Raw genomic sequence first — 16,426 nt, 5'->3', positions numbered from 1 at the left:
AACTTGATCTTGAAAGGATGTATGTTGTTTCAAATGTCAATAAGAATAAGCAAAAAAGTGAAGGTTGTATGAAGGTTTTACCTAGTGAACCAATTTCGAACTAGGATATGTATGAGATATTATGGTGTTATGGTGAGGCTTATATATATGGATTTACAGTGTGAGAGTTTAATACATTGCCAAAAGGTTGTCTTGTGTATGGAGTCATGAATGATTAAATGAGATAAACTTTGACCACTGACAGTTACCTCAGGTTTCTACTTGCGATGGCTGAGTCAGTAGAACCCTGAGGGTAGGATCGGGAGACTATGCTTCAATCTAAAACTAAAAAGGGTCAGAAAATCTCCTAAATTATTTATGAAATCATGACACTTTTGGGTAGTTAATAATGTCACTAGAAATGACCTAGAAAAGGGAATTGAAGAATATGATAATGACAAAGTGACTAATTCGAGTGAAATCGAGAAATGGTTAAATGTGAGTAGAAGTGTAAAAGTGAAAGAATGATATCGTATATCTAAGGAAACAAACTTGAATGTGAAGTTACTTGTTGAAAGAATTAGTGTATTGATAGTAGGAAATTTTTTGAATTGTGTGACTTAACTAGTTTAACGATCGAGATATGCATATATATGTAACACCCTCAACCCGACCCGATTCACCGGTCCGGATATAGGGTGTTACCACCCAAAAACACTTAGCGAAATTTGTAAAAAAATTGGCATATAACTCTTTTATGACATAATTTTCATTATCTTATTTAGTATGTTCAAAACAAAAGGAAATGAAGAAAATCTCTAAAAATACAAACTTAAAAGTTTGTTACAAACAAACTCTATGTGGCGTAGAGAACTATACGACACATTACTAAGATGTCCTCTGTATGCATAATATCCCAACTTGCTATTAACCTGGCATATTCCTGGCTTGGTCCCTCCTGACGAACCCACTTTTATAGTGGAACCTGGAACACAAACAAACATGTAAGTTCAACCGAACTTAGTGAACCTTAATTCTAGATTACCTTGAAGCATTTCTAGTTGAATTCATCATCTTGAAGGCTTTGGGTTTCATCTCTGTCTTTGGCGGGCACTTTCCCAGAACAACATATACATATTCATAAATTTCCATGCTAGATCAATCTATTCACAAGTCACTTTTTGAACTGATTCCAGGCTTTAACACTCAATACAGACCTTATTTCTTTACTTTGAAAACGAATGTACTCCTCAGAAAAATATCCAAATAGAACCTCCTTCGGAAAATTCTCACTCAAACGGACACTGAATACTTTACCCAGGATGGTGTCCTCACAGATATTATTTTTGGCAGATACTTTTACTAATTGATCTTTCATTTGGCGGACTCTCATACTGATTCTGGTAGCAATCAGAATACCAATCAGAACGTATATTAGATTAACCCAAAAATCATGACTTAAACTGATAATGAAAAGTTCTAAATCATTTGAGAGAATTCTAGACAACTGTGTTACAAATCACGAGAATGCCCAACTTGACAAAACAACTTAGATTTCAGATGACCTTTATACATGACGTGAAAAATCATTTAGATGTGGTGGTCATCGGATAACTCGGATTACTTCCTTGAATAACATAGTCAACCTCAGGCCCAGTGAATACTGAAACCTTTATAACTACGAATACGCTAACTTCCTATACTGACGGACTAATACAGCGAATTCACCCTTTAAATAACACTGTTAAAGACTTTTTCAGAAGATCTACTTAGATTATTTTCAAATTCTATCATAAGACTAACCAAGAAGATATATTATTAAACTCACCAATTCTCTATAATCACATTAGTTAATAGAGAATTCTTGAAATTTACCCAGATCACAACCCCAATGTGTTCGACTAAGCTTCGCCAAAAAGGCGTTACGGATTATCTGTCGTAATTCAGTATAGCAGATTAAACTAACTTTCACACTTTAGGATATTAAAAATAAGCATTATCATTAGGATTTAACTATGTTTTAGTAAGTTTTCTTAAAGACAATGCAAATTGAGTCTTTTATTTACCTTAAGGGCCGAATGAGGCCTAAAGGTGAGCTAATGAACTGTATAAGTGTGCAGGAGACAATTAGAAGGCGTGCTATATCGATACTGGTCACTATGTCGCAACACGGAGGCTTCGATGTTGCAACATAGGGAGCAAAATGGAGAAATTTCGAGACTGCCTTCAACATCGCGACATAGTTGAAGGGTTTCGCAACATACCCCTGAAGACATCTTGGAGAGGAGTATACTGACTTCTATGTCGCGACATAGGTCCTGATGTGTCACGACATTGACTCTGGACAGGGATTAATATAAGCTAGGGGGAATTTTGGTCCGTACAATCAAACTTAAAACTCGAAAATGTCAGTTAACCTAGGGTTAAGGACGACGACCACTTGAAATCTATAAATAGGCTCATTTGTCACACATTATGGACACCAATTACTTAGCCTAGAATTTCTCTTTTAATTTCAGTTTAGTTTTTCTCTTTTTTTAGGTTTTAGATTTACTTTCAATTTGTTCTTTGTTTTATATCGAGAGATCTGATTTGTGGAGACAATCAACTTTGTGGATTCGTTTTGATTCTTAATACAAATCAGGCTTTTTCTTAAACTCTATACTTTTAATTCAGTTATCATGATCACTATTTATATCGATTTTATATTGTTTATGAAAACCATGAGTAACTAATCCCTCTATGGGAGATTAGTGAGTGGAGGTATGATCTATTAATTGCTTTGTAGGGTTACTCAACGGATCATCTGTTTGGGACAAGAAGAACCTAAACCCTAGGCTTGACGAACCTGGGAAGTCATCAAGGTAGGAATTAACCTAAAATTGGTATGACCTATCTATGAACACCTTTACCCTAAGCCAGTCTAGACTGTGAGGTCGGAAGATAAGTAGTCTTTGTTGACTTGTTATATTAGTGGAAATATCGGAAGACCTTGTTAGGGTATCGACTAGTTGATTGAAGAGGAATCAGAAGCAACAGTTGATAAGGATTATCGAAGCGAGCTAATCACCCATAACCAGTTTTGATTAATTCTACTTTTTAATCTCTTGATATTTATTTCTTTATTATATTTTATTATGATAAAAATCCCAAAAATATCTTTTATTTATATTTTCGTACTATAACTTATTTCGATTACTAATTAGATCTTTTGGTGTTTAGATTAAAATTGATCTAGCACTAGCCTCCCTTGGGTACGATCCTCGAAGTATTCACCTACTCCGTTGCAACTATATTACAGCTAGACCTGCAGACTTGCGGATATCGTCTTATTTATATATATTTTAATGTAGTGTTTGGACTTTATTATGTTTGGAGGTGGTTAACAAAATACACAACATAGATATCACAAAATAAGCCACACAAGCTTTATCGAAATATGCCATAAAAGCCTTATAGAATACGCTACAAAGACGTCATAGGAAGTTACATGATTACAGTCCCGTCGGACTATTTCAAAGGTTGCCATGGGGTTTCTCCAACATGGTCTTATACTTAACTCCATGTCGTGATCTGCTATTCCAGTCTATATTTTGCTAGAGGCATCATCATGAATGTTTTCACTATCATATAGTGCCATGGATCTCAACCATATTGTAACGCCTTTAACCCATCCGATTCGTCGGGTCCGGATCTCGGGTGTTACCACTCTATCACAAACTTATACTTAACCAAAACTTACAAATTTCAACAAATACATCTTATTTAGTAACGCTACCCTGCCAACTTACGTCTGGGAGTATAATGTGTACTAACAACCATTTGAACAAGGCCTTTCACTCGGCGAGGACTTACAAGTATACATAACACACTTATTTACATGGCTCTACTTGTTCTGCCTCAAAGCAATATTACTAGCTACGCTACAAAGCTTATTGGAAAATTTCATAGCTTAATCATAATATTTCTATCAGACACTAACACATCATTTCACTCGATCTATATGAATAATGTCCCATCCCACCATTCTTTCTGGCACAACCTTGTCATCATCCCTTTTAGCATAGTCCCATCTCAGCTTACTTGATACGAGTCATAAAGGCCCAATCCAAGTTCAAGAACGTGATGGGCTCAAATTGCCACAAGGCCCAATAACGAGATCAAAGGCCCGACAAATGCGGTCCAAACTAAATGGGACCATTCAAGAGCTTGTTAGCAAGGCCTTAGATGCATACACGAGAGAACAAGAAAATCAAGATTCACTTTCTTGTTTTCAAGAAAATCAAGAAACCGAATCTTGGCCCAATTTTGCTGTTCGAAGAGATTTCAAGAATCAAGAAAATCAAGATTTCAAATCTTGGAAATCTTGGTCCAAGAAACCAAATCTTGCAGCCAAAACACATTGGATCTCCATTACGGGCGTCAACGACCCAATTTTGGTATGAGATGGATCACGAACCCAAATTCTTGAAGGCGAGGCCCAATAACCAAAATCCAGCCCAATCAAGAAATTTCTTCATACTTAGTTGAAAATCAGGCCAAAATGTCAAAGGGCCCAATTTATAAACATCTTACTTGTTTAATTTAATTTTTTTTAATCTTTAGGAGCATTACATGTAAAATTCGGCCCAAAACAGCCCATATAAGTGCATGGCCGAATTTACCTTGTTATTTTATTAATTAGGTTTAATTTTTTATTAGTTACTTGTGAGATTAGGATTTTTTGGAGGCCTATATAAGCATTGGCCAGCCACCCTTTGTAAACACATCTTATTATTATTTTTCTATCAAATTTCAGATTTGTTGAGTGCAAAATTTTCTTTGGGGTTTTCTCCAAGAATTCTCTCTTGAGTTTTCTTTAGAAGTTGTTTTAACAATCTTTAGATTGTGGGAGCCATCTTCAACCTTCTTCTTGCCATCGATATTCTTTGGAGGGGAGATTAGAGCCGTTTGAAGAGATTTGTGAAATCTTTCGGGATTTCAAGGATCTTTAGGACTTATCCTTTAATTCTTGCTGTTTTCGATTTCTTTCTTTCTTTACTTTTCTTTGCTTATACTTGTGCTGATTTCTCATCTAATATTTTTCTGTTCTTGTTTGTTTTCCAGCATTGATTAAACTCAAGATCTCATCGTTTAAGTTGTTCTCCTATTGGCAGCACCCATTCGAACCCAAAAATCCCCAATTCCTAGGGCCGATTGGATCTTTTCAATTTGGGGATCAATTGATTGTTGGAAATTAGGCATTCTTGGCCGAATCAATCCCTTGGCAGATTCGCATCCTTTCCATACTTTCAATTCCGTTTGATTTGTTTTTTTCTATTTCTTTCTTTCTTGCTGCTGTTTTAATTGAATTTGGGGAATTTCAATTCAATTCTGATTTGCTTTTAATCTTGTTCTTTGTTTTGATTTCAGATCTAATTTGTCTAGAGCTTTCATAGGAGTTTCTCGTGACTTGGCAACTCGATCTTGGTCCGCGCGCAACCCCGTATCATTACCTGTGACATAAAAGCACAGAGGTAAGTTCATGTGAACTTAGTGAGTAAACCCTCTTTTTACCTAAATCTTATTCGAGAACTCTGTCGTCAATCTCCTTTGTTCTTATCCTTCTTTTGACTCTGGCGGTTATATTGTAAAGGCCTGTTTTTAGTAAAATCAGAACAGAGGTTTTGGGACCACAAATCTGAGGTTGTAAAATTTATTTTAATATTATTTTGAGGTCTACAGCATAATAATATGATAGCATAAAATATTTCGTTAAGAAATTTTATCATTTGTAGGCTCAATTTGTGAAAAAGGACTAAATCGCGTAAAGTGCGAAAGTTGTGTTCTATTAGCTAAAGGTGTTAAATAGCTATATAACTTTAAAGTGGAGGTCCTTATGTGGTAATTAGACCACTAAAGGTGATAGTGGATGTGCATGGCTTGGTAATTGAGTAATTTTTAAAGTTAAGTAAGGGTAAAATGGTAATTAAGTAATTAAAGGTTAAATTAATAAAAGAAAAGCTATCATCTTCCCCATTTTTCTTCACCATAGCTGAATTTGTGTAGGAGAAGAAGAGAAATTTTTGTTCAAGCTCTTCCCTTGTATGTAAGTGCTATCTCATCCCCTTTTTTGTTAATTTTTATGTTTTCGGGACTGTTGTAGCTTAATCTAGCTAATTAGGGGACTAAATTGCAATATGGTTGAAAGTATAAGTTTTTACCATGAGATTAATTTAGTTGCTTTTGACTTTTAATAGAAGAATATGAGTCTTTGTTGTTAACTAAACAACATTTGTTAAGTGAGTTTTTTTGAAATTGTCAAATAGGGATTAAAATTGTGTGCTAATGTGTGAAATTGTGGAATACATGGGCTTCTATGAGCACCTATAAAATTTAGCTAGGCTTAGGTGTAGAGAAATTTGCATGAATTTCATTTTACGAGCCTAGGGACTAAATTGTAAAAAGGTCAAATGTTTAGGAGCAAAATGGCAATTTTGCCATAATATGAAATTTGATTGAATTGAAGAGAATAAATATTAAATTAGTTAAATTTGATTATATAGATCAAGAAAAGGCACGTTCGGAATTAGATCGAGGCAAAGATAAAGTAGTGGATTGATCGATCGATTGTCTCCATGTAAATTTGAGGTAAGTTCATATGTTTAATTAGCATTAAATTATGTGTTTAAATGCTTAATTGATATAATTGTGATGACACGACACCACAAAAATTCTCGACGAGGTATCGGCAATGTATAGATCCCAGTTAAACCTTAGAAATAGATAGGATATAAATGACATGTCATTAGGGGTTACCGTGTTTTGGGTACTGGTCTCGTACGTCCTACCAGTGGCTGAGTTTTTGGCATGTGTTACGGTTACTTTATAGCTTGTGTGAGCAGCACCGTGTAGCTACATCTGGACTGGCAGCTTGTGTGAGCAGACTCAGTGATAGCTCGAGAGTGAGCATTTATATGAATATGAAACAGAGGTGGTTTTGACCACGTATTTGCACTTAGTGTGCGAGATACCCGAGTATCTGATAGTATTCCAAATGGTTCAACGGGCACAGATAATAATACGAGGTTATAAGAGTTGATACGAACCAGTACAGGTATTCGTGTAAAGTACGAAAAGTAATTCATAGTTGATGTATTTATACATGACTAACATGATTGTGATTATGTGTTAGGCTTTGGGCCAATTGAAATTTACCTATGTTTTAATTATGCTTATCTAAATTGTGAATGTATGGTAAGTTGTATTTGTTATCCATACGAACTTACTAAGCTTAATTACTTACTCTGTTTTAATTTTCATGTTTTATAGTGATTTGGAAGCTCGCTCAGTTTGGAAGTTGTCGGAGATCGTGTTGCACTATCAAACTCTCATTTTGGTATTTTTGGACTTTGTATATTTTGGTTAGATGACATGTATAGGTGTTTTGGCTAATGTGGCCTATATGTCTTGTTGTGTTTTGGCCATTTGAGATGGCTTGTAAGGTGGTCACATATTTTGATATGTAAATATGTATAAATGACCTTATGGTATGTGATGTATAGTTGCTTCGTGAATGCCTTGTTTGTGTATTGGTATTATGGGTACCGAATGGTTGAATTTGAGACCCAATACATACTCATGCAATTCAATACTTCATTTCCATTTCATTTAATTCATGGTTCTCATGTTCACGATTCAATTCAATTTCTCAATCCAATATACATTTCAATACCACAATAATTCATTTAATTCAAATCAAATCATTTGCAATTTCCATTTAATTCACGTACAGTTCAATTTCATTAAGTTCAATACTAATACATATTTATCGTTTAACTTAACGTCCTCTTTTTGCGTCATTTTACACTTCAAGCATGAACTTAGTATCTCATTTCCTTTCCACCCCCGTTTCCTATTCATATCACACAAGATATAAACATTACACTCAATCATAGTCGCAAGCTAGTGCATTTAATCCATATACCATTCATGTCCTTACTTCATACCAAATTATATACCAAATATACCATACATACATCATACTATGAAACTTTATTTTCCAATTTAAACCATGATCAATAATATACAAATGTAAGCATCATTTCTATTTCCATGTTTATCGATTATAATCGATCATATAACCAATTATACATAAATCATTCATATATATATAATTTTCCTCCTCCTCCTCTCCATTCCACATCCTTAGTGTACTTAACACTCTTAGAAATATATTTAATTATCTCATTGTACAGAATTCAAATGGTGATCTTATTTGTTTCTATTGAAAATAGACTCATTAAGAATTCTAAGCATATAAATTATAACTCATAATTATTTTTGTACAATTTTTAATGATTTTCCAAAATCAAAACAGGGGATTCTGAAATCAATCCGTCCTTGTCTCACTAAAATTCAAATATCTCAAAATATATAACTCTTTTGCTTGCTATGTTTCTTTTAGGTAAAAATAGACTCACTAGGCTTTAATTTCATATCTTATTCACTCTCTAATTCTATTTCCACCATTTTTGGTGGTTTTTCAAAGTCACATGATTGTTGCTGTCCAAAACTGTTTTGTTGCTAATTCTACTTTTTTATAATTTCACTTTTTCACTTTCAATCACTATTCAATTCAAAATTCACTTTGCCATTTTCAAGTCAATATTCAATTCAATTCCATACATATATTCATTATTCAATTACACTTAATCATTACATGATCTCTTGTATTTTCACTTAGTCAATTTCTCGATGAACACTTCGAAATAGTAACAGATACACGGTGGATTCAGCACACAACAACCACCCTTTGTAATCAATGATATCCGGTTGGATCAGCACATAGCAACCACCTTATAATTAATGATACCGGTTCACATAGTAGCCTACACATAGTACTACACATGTGACCATCACTATCCGATACATGTAGTAGCCTGCACATAGTACTACACACGTGATCGAAGCTATCTGGTACGCATAGTAGCCTGCACATAGTACTACACATGCGACCTATCTTTCTGGTACACGTAGTAGCCTGCACATAGTACTACACACGTGACCATCACTTTCACTTTCACATAGAGGCCTACACACAGTCCGTGCCACACATGTGATCATTTCTGTCACTTCATTTGTATCCCTGTTTATTCCAAAGGTTTAACTGAGAATTTCTCACTTTTCTTTTTCACTAATCAAAGTCAATTCTTTGTCTTTCTTAACTTATAATGACACATTTAACCTATTTAAAACTCACATTCTTCAAAACAGTCCTTGACTCGAACTTTGGCAAAATTACAATTTTGCCCCTAAACTTTTGTATATTTACACTTTTTCCCCAAAGCTCGAAAATCAAACTTAATCTCTTATTATTATGTTTTATGACATGATGAACATTTTTTCCTTCTATGGAAATACCAAATTCTCACTCTAACACTTACTTATGAACATTAGGTATTTTTACCGATTATGTCGTTCTACTCGTTTTCACTTAAAATCGCTTAGTAAAAGTTGTTTAACATAATTTCTAGCTTCATATTATACCATAAAGCATCAAAATAAACACATTTCACCTATGGTTATTTTCCAAATATAAACCCTAGGTTAAATTATTGCTAGAATAAGCTAAATCAAGTTATCGAGACTCTAAAAACGTAAAGAACATTAAAAATGGGGTTAGAACGGACTTACAATCGAGCTTGAAAGCTTGAAAACCCTAACCATGGCTTCCCCCTTTCTAATTTCGGCCATGAGGTTGAAGATGATGATTTTTGGCCTATTTTGTCTTTTTAATACTTTTTAATTACCAAATTACCAAAATGCCCCTAACTTAAAAATTTCCTATTTCACTTATCTCATGTCCATTTTTGTCCACAATTTAACCAATGGTAAAGTTACCATTTAAGGACCTCCAATTTAAAATTTCATAACAATTGGACACTTCTAACATGTAGAACTCAACTTTTGCACTTTTTACAATTTAGTCCTTTTGGCTAAATTGAGTGCCCAAACGTCGAAATTTTCGAATGAAATTTTTACAAAATTGTTTTGTGGGACAATATAAAATAAAAATATAATAAAAATAAATTTTTCCTCATCGAATTTGTGGTCCCGAAACCACTGTTCTGACTAGCCCCAAATTCGAGCTGTTACACTCAAAGGCTCGTATTAGGGACTATATGAATGGATTTGAATGGCTTTTGTTTGGAATGAGAAATGAATATGAAATGTATAATTGTTTGAGTTATAAGTTCGGTAATGCTCTGTAACCCTGTTCCGGCATCGGATACGGGTTAGGGGTGTTACATACATCCTTAAGATTCCATTTATTGCGCTATTGGTGTCACGCTTCATTTTGAGATCATAATTGCTATTCCTATCATCGTTACCTTATTCACATTCTTTATTTTGTTCTTTTGTGATTTCTTAACCATTCTTGTTACAAAAGGCCTTACAAACAGAATACCTTTAGCTCACCACTAACGTTGGCGTACTCTAGTCTCATTGTTCTTACCATGTTACTATACTGGGTTAGCCATAACACTTCCTATGGACCTTTTCTTGAAAATTTCTCCATACTTATTGTTTCTTCAGAAGACTTCATACGTTGTTTCATCATAGTTCACTATAGGTTCCTTTCTGTAATACCCCTAACCTGTATCTATCATCGGAATAGGGTTACGGAATATTACCAGAGTTTACGTTTCAAAACTATCAAGAATTTAAAACATTTAATTCACAATATCAATCAATGCAAAACCAATCAATGACATACATATTGTCCCTTATACAATCTCTCGAGGCTCTAAAAACACATTAGAAACAAGTCGGGACTAAATTGGAAACAAATTGAATTTTTAGGAAAAAGAAGAAATTTTTTAAACTGCAAGGTTCACATGGCTGAGACACACGCTCATGTCTCAGGCCGTATGGGTAATCGAAGTAGGGATGCATGACCATGTCTGTGCCCGTGGAACTCTCTGACTTGGGTCACACGGCCAAGCCAAACGCCCGTGTGCTAGGCTGTGAAATTCTCGAAATGCAACCTTTAAAATCCTACAGGGGACACACAGCCGTGTCGCATGGTCGTGTGTCACACACAGCTGAGACATACGCCCGTGTCTTAGGCCGTGTGGACAAGAAATAGGCCAATTTCAAGTCATTCCTTTCACCCATTTCAAGCTTACACCTACAAGACATTTGCACAAACAATCAAGCTTTTAAACATACCAAAGCATGCATATTAAGACCAATTCAATAGGTCATTTATTCATACAACCAATATGCCAAAAAGCACCTCAAACATAATTCATCAACTCAACCTAAACATCTGCACATTTACCATTTATCAACTAATTTGTTTCCATGCCAAAACATATCACAATTTATACTAATCAACCATATGATATTAGTTTCATGCCATATCTAAACAACCTTACCATGTAGACCATTCCTCACATGCATCATAACCACCTAAATGACACAAACCAACTATTCCCAAATGGTACCAAACAACCGACATCTATATACCATATTTACAAGCCAAACATAACAACATCTCATCAAACAAAATTCACCTATACATGCCATTATAACCTTGATCAAGATATCAAATCTATCGATATAATCATTGGATAGTGTGATAGATCTCCGATGAGCTTCCATCCCAATTGAGCTTCAGATAATCTGTAAAGTAAAGGAAAATAGCTACGTAAGAAATGAATGTTTAGTAAGCTTGTATAAACTATAAAGATAAGATTCCATTTCAAAATGAACTTTATAGATTAAATATAAACCTATACCATTGCCTCAAGATTTATCAACTACATAACCATCAACTCATAAATGAGTAAGTCTATCAACATCATATATATATTTTTCATTCCTAACATCATAGGATTTTATAAATCATTATACGCTATCATTAACTTTTTCATAAAACTATGAATTACCTCCTTTACTTACTTTTCATTTCATTTACTAAGAATAAACTTAAATAACAACATCAATTCACTAGTTAGTATATTTATTCACCTCATAGGTAAGTTCATCTATAATATACGTAATTTCTGATATATACAAATACACCATTCAACTCATCAATCCCTTTTTCATCATATCACATTTCAATAATGATCTTACCGCTTCATTACCTTTTCTTATCCGTTTCATTTGTATAATACCAGACATAAGCATAAACATCAATCATAATCTCAAGCTTGACATAAGCCTAATCACCATCATCAATACACAAGTTAGTGCATTTATGTATATAACTCATTTGGGGTCAATCACACGATAAACCATTTTATAAGAAAATACACCTTTGAATCTTACCACATTGTCATGAACATAAGCATATTTCCATTTGGTCACTTACCATTTCAATGTATATCATTAATATTAGACATGACATAATGCAACCATAAGCTTAGCACAAACTTAAGCATCATCCACAATCTCAACTGATGAATTATTTATGTTCAGATCAATATTCAATAAATAACAAATCTTTCAAATTTATTAAACAGATTATCTTACTGAGATTTTCAAATCGAAGAACGATTTACGGATAGAAGTACATCATCAGTCTACCCAAAACACACCCAAAACTCACATGAGGCAATCCCTCCAGCACACCTATGCTCAGAAGAGCTAATCCAACCAACACACCAATGCTCATAAGAGCTAATCCAACTATCACACCAGTGCTCATAAGAGCTAGTCCAACCAGCACACCAACAGATAATATAACACAAGAGTTCGCAACAAATGCTGAACCTCGGTTTACTCAGGTAACATGAATATACGTCACTCCACAACCATTTACACTCTAACCCCCCTTAACACACCAAATTATGACTGTACTTTATCTCGTGTTCAAGCCAATCCGAACATCAATTTCAATTACATTACTAAAATAATCATTCAATATCAACAAATATATTTACCTAATATGTCATGATATGCAATTTAACAATTTATATAGATATTAAATTTTTGAACCGTATGAACTTACCTGGCTAAATTGTAGAGATGTCAAAGTACAATGGCATTTTGATAATTTTCCATTCTCCTCGATTTTCCACTAGGTTTTGATCTAAATTAATAATTTCATTCAATCTATCAATTTAGACAGTAAAAAATGTATTTTATGCAATTTAGTCATTTTTAAATTTTTACAAAATTACCCCTAAAGTTTTACTTTTATTCAATTTAGTCCCTGGCCCCAAAACATGCAAATTAACCATTTTTATGCCAATTTATAACAGCCAAATATTCATGGCACCCATATCAGCCCATAGTTGCAACAATTTCACAACAAATTCTTGAACTTTTATTATTTTCACAAATTAGTCCCTAATCGATAAATTCATCAAAAATCACTTAACAAAATACTTTTAATTATCAATCAAAATTTCAAATTCATCATTTAACATCAAAAATCACAAGATTCATCAATGGCAACATTAAAAATCTTTAACAGTTTCAAAATAAAAAATACGGGCTAACTAGACCTAGTTGCAACGATCTCAAAAACATAAAAATTACAAGAGACCGATCAAAAATAGCTTACCAATTGTTGCTTGAAGCTAGATGTAGGCTAGGTTTCTTCTCCCCTTTTTAGTTTCGGCTAAGTGATGAAGAAGATGAATAAATCATCTTTCTTTCTTTTTTTATTCTTTTACTTATTTAATTAACATATAACATATATTATAATGTATTATAATTTAATAAACATATATATATTTAACTATAACCCCACTAACCGTCCAACACAATTTAAAAATGGTATATGTAACACCCTTAACCCGTATCCGTCATCGAATTAAGGTTAAGAGGCATTACTAATCAAAACAAAACTTAGAACAGACATTCAGTATAGTTCAATAATTTTAACGGTTACATATAAATTGCTAGGTCTAATATTAAACATGTAAAATTTTAAACTTCTCTTTAAAATTACAATCCAGTTAAAGCATAAGAATATAAGTAATTTTTGTATGACTATTAATTTCATATACGATATATCAAAGTACGATTTTCAAAAACATTTATCTAGCCTGTACATGCCATAATTAAAATTTAAACAGTTTAATACCGAGATAGTAGATAGAGTGATGATCTTGTTGACGATCCCCGAGCTTGAAGCTTGATCTTTAAGTATATAAAACAGAAAGACATAAACAAACAAAGTAAGCTTTTATAGCTTAGTAAGTCTATTGCATAATGAAATATATATATATAGAAATAATATAACTTTTTAATTTAATTTACTAAGATTGCAATTAACACATATAATTAATATTTATACATTTACTGTACTCAGACCATTTTATTTATAGTCAAATATATGTACCTGTCGAAATGCGTTCAATTGAATATATATATATTTATACCAAACAACATTACAACCAAATGAATATAACCGAGCATATATGTATGTTATACACCTATCATATCCAACTGTGCATGTATACTCATAATAAACTAATAACCAAATACAAATCTAATACATGTGACCAAATGCATTCATCTTCATCAAATAATTATAAATAGAGGTGTATACATTTCAAATGCATATGTAGATACTTATCAAATACATATACCGAATATTTATACATATACATTTATCGACTGCATAAATCGAAAGCATGTATGTATATTTTTACTAATGCATAGACCGAATATGTACATATTCATTAAACACACTTAGCCAAAGGTATATATGCTCATCAATTAAAGATAACCAAAATCATATAACTGTACACTTAATCACATTCTTTAAACAGATTCACTGGCACTTAGCTTGCTAGACTTAAAGCCTGATTCAGTACATTGGCATTTAGCCTGCTAGACATATAGTCTGAAATGTTTCACCGGCATTAAGCCTGCTAGACGTAAAGTCTGATATTGTTTCACTCGCATTAAGCCTGCTAGACGTAAATTCTGAAATTATTTCACCGGCATTAAGCCTGCTAGACGTAAAGTCTGATATTGTTTCACCGGCATTAAGCCTGATAGGCACTGAGCCTAAAATCTCAATTCACAGAAGTTATATCTCATATTTGTATATATTATCCACATAAAAATTCAACTCAATAATTTATAAACTATATCTTTAATCCACATAGGTATATAAAGTTCAGACATCAAATTCAGCTCAATAACTTAATTATACATCCGAACATATATATATAACTTAATACATTAAAGCCTACTACCTAATATCATGCATTCGAACACCTTATGATATTCTAAACTAATAATTTCATATCTTCAATTCCATTCAAGAATTTTTACATGAATATACATACATAATCGAACCTCCCTTATACATATATAAATTCCATACTTAAACTCATTACAGAACATATATATATGCATATTTGCATAATTGAACCTCATATAAACTTGTATAAATGGCATACCTGAATTCAATACAAGGACATATACATGTATATTTGCATATTATAGATCCAATACAAAGTTTTATACCAATATAAACCTATGTTTATTTCTGAATCTTAAGTACACACACACATATATATACTTTTTATTAAACCAATACTTTATACTTGTATATACATGTATAAATTCAAAACTTGTACATATAAAAATATAAAACTTTTATACTCCAACTAAATTTGATAACATTTATAATTGTATATCCTTATATACCTTCATACTTCAACTAAATTCAAATGACCATATAAGTATATAACTATGGTTCGAACATGTAACAATAATGCATATAATTCACTCATGCTTTTAATTATTTCAACCAACATATTTTAAGTTATAATTCATCAAAATACATCACATATACATACCTATATACTGATTTTTATGACATTAAATAGCTAATAGACTTACCTCGGACAGTGTAAAATCGAAACCGGACGATTAGTCGACGACTTTAACTTTTCCTCGATCTAACTCCGATTTCTTTTGTTCTTGATCTTTAATTAAGCAAGGATATGGCCGAACTTTAGAAAGCCATAGTTGAGCTTCTTTTTGCTTAACATTCGGCTTGGAGAAGATGATAAAATCATCTTTTCTTAAGTTATTTTAACTAATATATATTTTAATTACTTAATGACTACTTTAACCTTAGTTTAATTAATTATAAAACATATAACTTAAGGGTAATTTAGACCATTGTAGCCCACTAACTATTAAATGGCCTAATTTCCATTTATAAACCTTATTTTTAAAAGACAACAACAATTGGGTGCTTTTAAATTTAACCCTTAAATTTTTATTTTACGCGATTAAGCCCTTTTTATCAAATTGTGCACTGAAACGATCAAATTTTTATACAAAATTTTTACACATAGTAATTCACATACTGCAAATATCAAAATTAATTTTAAAATATTTTTTTGATTTGGATTTGTGGTCCCGAAACCACTTTGTCTGATTAGGGTCAAGATCAGGTTGTTACAACTCTTCCCCCCTT

This window comes from Gossypium hirsutum, chromosome D03 (genome assembly GCF_007990345.1).
Source record: "Gossypium hirsutum isolate 1008001.06 chromosome D03, Gossypium_hirsutum_v2.1, whole genome shotgun sequence".
NCBI lineage: Eukaryota > Viridiplantae > Streptophyta > Magnoliopsida > Malvales > Malvaceae > Gossypium > Gossypium hirsutum.
This window is presented reverse-complemented; position numbering follows the sequence as displayed.